This window comes from Saccoglossus kowalevskii, chromosome 2 (genome assembly GCF_978046115.1).
Source record: "Saccoglossus kowalevskii chromosome 2, keSacKowa6.1, whole genome shotgun sequence".
Classification (NCBI taxonomy): Eukaryota; Metazoa; Hemichordata; class Enteropneusta; family Harrimaniidae; genus Saccoglossus; species Saccoglossus kowalevskii.
Window position 1 is genome coordinate 26,980,893 of NC_140642.1, and position 6,304 is coordinate 26,987,196.

General features: G+C 35.1%; 1 long non-coding RNA gene across 1 annotated transcript; it reads left to right on the plus strand.

The window, feature by feature from the left end:
• The first annotated feature begins 2,751 nt into the window (after positions 1 to 2,751).
• LOC146748628 (uncharacterized) lies at positions 2,752 to 5,197 on the plus strand. Its single transcript, XR_014931402.1, has 2 exons — positions 2,752 to 2,972; positions 4,929 to 5,197. It is a non-coding gene; the product is annotated as an uncharacterized LOC146748628 (long non-coding RNA).
• Positions 5,198 to 6,304: the final 1,107 nt, after the last annotated feature.

The window sequence follows — 6,304 nt, forward strand, 5'->3', positions numbered from 1 at the left end:
GAAGTCCTTAAATTTGTAACTGATTTTGGCAAGGTGTTAATATTAAAAATATTAAAATTCGATGGATAGGACCAATAAGATCCACTCCATACGACAATATTTCATGACCAAAAGACGCAATCAAATTTCTCTCTAAAAAGACCCTTTTTTCGAATTATATTCACAACGGCGTTCATTATAAAAAATGAAGCCATTGAAAATATATTATGTGATGTTCCACTAGCACTCTTTAAGTTAAATACCTAGATACAATCTTCTTTGAATTGTTACAGGGTTTACAAATAGACAAGATCAGACCTATAACTGTTATCGGTAATTATTATAAAAGTTGTATTAGAATGTAAGATATCTTCTTGCAACAAAAATCGTTGCGGGTATCATGGATTACTCGTCTCATTTTGGAAAGTGGTGACGATGATTCACTCTTAGAAATACATTCCTTTTTACTTTCTATGTCAAACACATATCATAAAATCATACACATAAATTTTCAAGAACCAAACTTGACTTGTCTAATCCGCCAGAATTTTACAAATACGCAAATTGAAGCGTGGCATGAAGCTGTTGGAGGTTCTTCTAAAACGAATCCAGCAAAAGAAATTTCCCAGCAGGTAATTTGATGTAATAACCATGTACAATATAAGGGTGGTGTATTACTCTTCAAGTCTTGGATACAACCCCGAATCATGGACATTGAAAACATCTTTGAAAAAGAAGGCCACATCAAAGTCAACACGTATTTGCAAAGATTAAAAGATAAATCAAATATCGTCTTGTAAAAACGTAAAATGCCTTTTTAATTTTCTGTAACCTGTATCAGCTACCCCCCTCGCCAACCCTCTGATATATGTTGACAGCAAGACGCTCGTTTTATAGGTGAAGCTAAACTTAGTAGTAGTAAAGCCATGAAACTGATTTATAGTGATGTCAACGTGATACACGGTACAGTAGATTTTGGTAACGAGTCGTAACAATTTGTGGTTGTATGGGGTTAGAATGGCGCACTGACTTGTAACCTGTTTACATTCAAAGCCTATAGCCAGCATGCCAATACATTCAACACATGCAAATATGATGTTTCAAGTATACAGGTTGGTTTACTTCCTTTTATTTAACAAACAGATGAATACGTTGTTTACCCGACTATATTTTCATATAGCAGCGCGATTTTCAAGTAGCCGACCGATTTTTTCAAGTAGTCGACTGACTTTCATGTAGCGGACTAATTGTATATATGGGCCACCGTATATTTAGCCTTGTGTGGATTCACTTTGATTATGCAATTGTGTCAATATTTCGATAAGATTTGGTAAAACAAAACAAATAAAAAAAATGCTTAGAATAAACACACGGGAGTTTATTCTAAGCTTTTTTTTGGAGACATATTAACAAATAATTAGCCTTCCAAACAAGAAGCTTGGCAACTAATATTTGTCTGCTATTGGAGTTATACAACATGAAAACAATGTGATTCACATTATTGACGTTTGAAATACTAGTACATACAGAAAATACGTTTGATTAAACATGTGTGGTCTTCAGTCCAATATATATATCAGAGCACCTCTACTACAAGTTCAATATAAATCTGTTTTTTTGAGATAACAGAAACTGGCTATTAATAATTAGACAATAATTTTATTAAACTAATCATGTTTGTGGATTACCCTAGAACATCTACGAACCAAATTTCAATGCAATGAGATGATAATGCACAATTGGCATTTTCGGCAATTAGTACGAATTTCAATTCAAAACTAATGCATTGTTCCCAGGCACTTATATACCAAATCCTATTAAAATGCAATAATTGTTTAAACTAATTAGTTGCCTTGTGTGTATTTATTTAAAAAGATTTATTGAAAAAAGATGATATACTTGATATATTGAAAAGCTGAAAACTGACTAATTGTTATGCAATTCATGTAATTAATATGCTCAGATTTACACCCAAACTAAACAGGTATGTCCATGCATCCATGGAGCAAGTTTCATTAAAAATATTGGGATTAATACGATATCAGTGGAATCTATGTACCAATTTTCATCAAAATCCAATGAGTAGTTATTTAGATATCAATGGTACAGCTTAAAATAGCTGACTGTCATGCAAATTACGTAATAAATATGCATGATTTTTAACCCCAAACCTAATCAAATCTGCGCATTAGCTCAGAGCATCTATGCATCAAGTTTCTTAAAAAACAACAACATATAGTTCTTGAGATATCAGGGGGATAGACACTTACACACAAACATACAGACACACTAACTACAGACCCCTATTCAAAAAGTCAAATCAATTACTATTGTCGCTTTAATATCCCTCAATATGCGATTCGTATTTCAATTAAATATTTACTTTGTTGTGCCATGTTGTGCCATGTACAGTCAGTGGAATCGTATAATAAACGAGTCATTCGTATTTGTTTACGCTGATATGAAGAGTTAAGTATTAACTATCGCAGATTTATTACAAACGCCTGTTGTAGCCTGGTTCAACACAGTTTTCAGAACGTCATATTGTAACATACCGTTATTACAACAATATGGCTGCAGGCGCCTTTAACAACAACCTCAATGATGTTGATATATACGATTATAAAGTAGGCGATATGTTGGCATTTCGTCACATAGTGTACGACCACTTTGCTGTATACATTGGCAACGGCAATGTAATCCACCTGACGGGAGAGAGCGAAGTAGTTGGTATCAGTGGCAAAGCACAATATGTATTCTCCGTATCAGGCAAACAATACAACAAGGCTGTCGTGAAGTGCGACAGACTTGAAGACGTCGATGGTAAAGCGAGGATTAAAAATAAAGACGCGAAAAACAAGCCCCCTCTACCACCACGACAGATACTCGCCAGGGCTACGGAGAAATTGGGGCCCATTGAATATAACGTTCTATAGAATAACTGCGAACATTTTTCACAATGGTGTCGATACGGAGAGTCTAAAAGCGACCAGGTATTTAACTAGTCTTTATATTTGTAGCTATTGATATGATATACATTGTAGCATAATTCTACGCACTACGAGCAAAATAAGCTGAAATAAAAAGTGCTGAGTTGTGTGTGTGTGGAGGGGGGGGGGGATTCTTGCTGTGGTTTTTGACATTTGCCGGGACGATTCCAACATACTTTTCAACAACGATGCCACACATTATAACTCATTTTAAAGGACTACACTTTAACTATGGGGGAGGGGGACTGACAAGGTGTCTGGGTCAGCCAGAAATCTTAAAGTTCTTGTCAAAAATATGCTAAACGAATTATATTTGACAAAAAGAAAATCAGAAAATAATAAAATGTTTTATCGTCTGGCACGTTAGCTAATCTACTATTCTTGTAAAATATACACTTCATTTTAATGAGTTTATTTCAACCCAATTTTAGCCCGGCACCTTTTCGCAATGCACTATAAATATTATAAATGTTGCGTTATAGATATACAGATTACATCATCCTGTTCCGCTTTGAACTTTGAACCCCAATATGTGGGCTATATATTGGCTTTTAGCTTGCAAATTACATGTTACCATAGCACGTTTTCCTACATTTATAACCTTGGTAACTATGACCCAGGGTCACCTATAATGACGTACATGTAATGTGCATAAAAGTTCCAATCATTGTTGAAAGACTATCACACATATATAGAAAGACCTGCCAGAAGGCGAATTTCCACTATAGCTACACAATGACAATCGCTTGGTCCACGTGTCAAGAACAACCCCTCCATATTTAAGAAAATGTCATCCATATTATATTTTCTTGCTAAAGATCTTTTACATGTGAATATTTGTTGGTACTTGGAGTTTGAAATTTTAACAATGTTTCGGGTGACATAATCCTTTAAGTCAACTCTTTTACAAGCACCTGCCAGTTCTATATAGTATACAACAGTACTGTACGACGCGACGAAAAATGTTATCCTCTCTAGCAATACCACTGAATGCTCCTTGATCCCGTTGGGTTCTCAGAATAAAGACACTTTTTATGCTTATGAATAACAGGATCGTGTTTGATGTGTATTCCCTATCTGATTTCATAGTTTCATATACATCCATGGGCTCGCTCATAGTCGATTTAGATTTGACACTGGGAAATTGTGACAATTTGTCCACAACCTTTTGAATTATCTTTCTATTCCAATCTTTACGACAATCGGATCTAAATCACTCCCAAAATATAATCGATTGACCCTTGTCCAAAAAGCGAACCCTTCTAAAGATGTGTTATAACGGTTTGAATCATCCTACTCACAAGCAAACCGAAATACCCACAATTCCTGCTCTATGACAGCCGCATGCAGATTTATATCCAAATCTGGTGGGCTTTGCAAGCTTCTAAAAACTCAATGAATTTAGTTCTTTTATAACTTTTTGTATAATCCAGCTCAAAATCAACGCACATATTTTCGTATTCATGGTAACCGGACTCAGGTTCGATTGGTACTGGTCTCAATCCAATGACAATAAAGTTACTTTTAATTATTTATTTATATTCTCCGAACTAACTTCCACTGGTTGCATTGTTTGAGTATTTATATATTTTGTATTTACCATGATAAAAATCCCAGTTCCCTAGATTTCTGAACCATGAACTAAAATTATTTGAGCACAAATATTGATTAATTTAATGTTGTGTCATTTGGCAGCTTTTTCTGACAGAGTTTGTTTTTACCTTGGAACTGTCCAGCTGGGTAAAAGCAATTGATTAAAATGCTAATACATTGACTTCCTTACAGTCGTATTGTTGAACAATTTCATTAAAGTGTTCGTCATTGTGTATGGCCTTTTGTGAATTTCCTGAAAAATAAATTGTGATTTAGCACTTAATGCACCCGTAATTCCATATATTTAGTCAGAATATTCGTACCCGTACTAATGTGAATAACATTCTTCTGTTTTCGTGAACACAGGTGGAAGACCTTTTGATTGGAATTGGAATTGGAGCTCTTGGGATAATAGCTGTCGGTGTAGTTGCTGGAGTTATCTTGAACATGAACGACGACGACGGGGATGACGAGGAGGAGAAGAGAAGGCGGAGGCGAAGGCGAAGGCGAATAAAGCAGAATTATGAATGATATGATGACGAACAAACAAGATGAAAGTGCTTATAACAAACTTAATTGGTGTAAAACTCATAATAGCTGCTAACTAGCAAATAAATCAGGTATATAAGACCGAATACATGGCAAAGTAATTAAAATATTAATTCACAGTAAACATGTACTGCATGTGTGACTTGTGCCCACGCTCGCTCGGCAAAAAATGATGCTTAAAAATGAGCCCATCCAATTCAATGCTGTAGTAGATTTTTCCAATTATGTATAAGTAGATCGGCGTGGCCCATATTTCTAATCAAGATATCATTTATGCTACCTTACAATAAAACAATTTACCATTGATCATGTGCGCGATATCCAATACAATGAGGTTTCGATGTTGTGATACGAGAAAATAGTGTACTTTCAGCTGACTATTATTTGCCACATCATTTGGCGTCCGGCAAGTCAATGATGAACCTTTGCCCTTCTGTGTTGTTAAAATCCTAATATCTTAAAACAACTTCAAGAACTTTTCCTGGCTGATTGAAGAATATTACGTAACGTAATTAAAGCAAATCGCGTTATTGTAATTTTGTAGATCTGAAAAAATATCTTTCTATTTACCAAATCTATAACACATCTTTTCTCACTACTAGATGCATTTAAAGTCATTTTTTGGTCTATCCATAAACCCTGACAAATGCGAAGGCATGTGGCTGGGAAGATGGAAGGATCGATTTGATAAACCAATGAAAATTTCATGGACCAGTTCTGTGAGGATCGTAAGCGTGTTTCTATCTTATGATAAGAAAGCAGCAACAGACCTAAATATAGCTGGACCATTGCAAAGTTTGAAAAAAATGTCTGAACGTCTGGACAATGCGTCATATGTGATATTCCGAAAAATGTCTGAACGTCTGGAAAATGCGTCATATGTGATATTATCAAGGTTCCAGTATATTTTAAATATAGTGGATATCCCAAAACATAATTTAAAACAAGTCAATAAACAGACAAAACAGCAGGACATACCAGCCTGGGTCGTCTAGCAATGTCAGATATTTTCGCAATAAAAAATGTTCAACGTATTAATTGGCTGAGAAGATTCTGTGACAACACTTTCTCTCACCCTAGAAACTATTTTTGTAACGCAAATTACACATGGTAGGGGGAATAGATGTTTTACTGAAATGTCATTATGATTTGAAACTCCTTCCGGTCAAACACTCTCAATTCCTTTACTATAT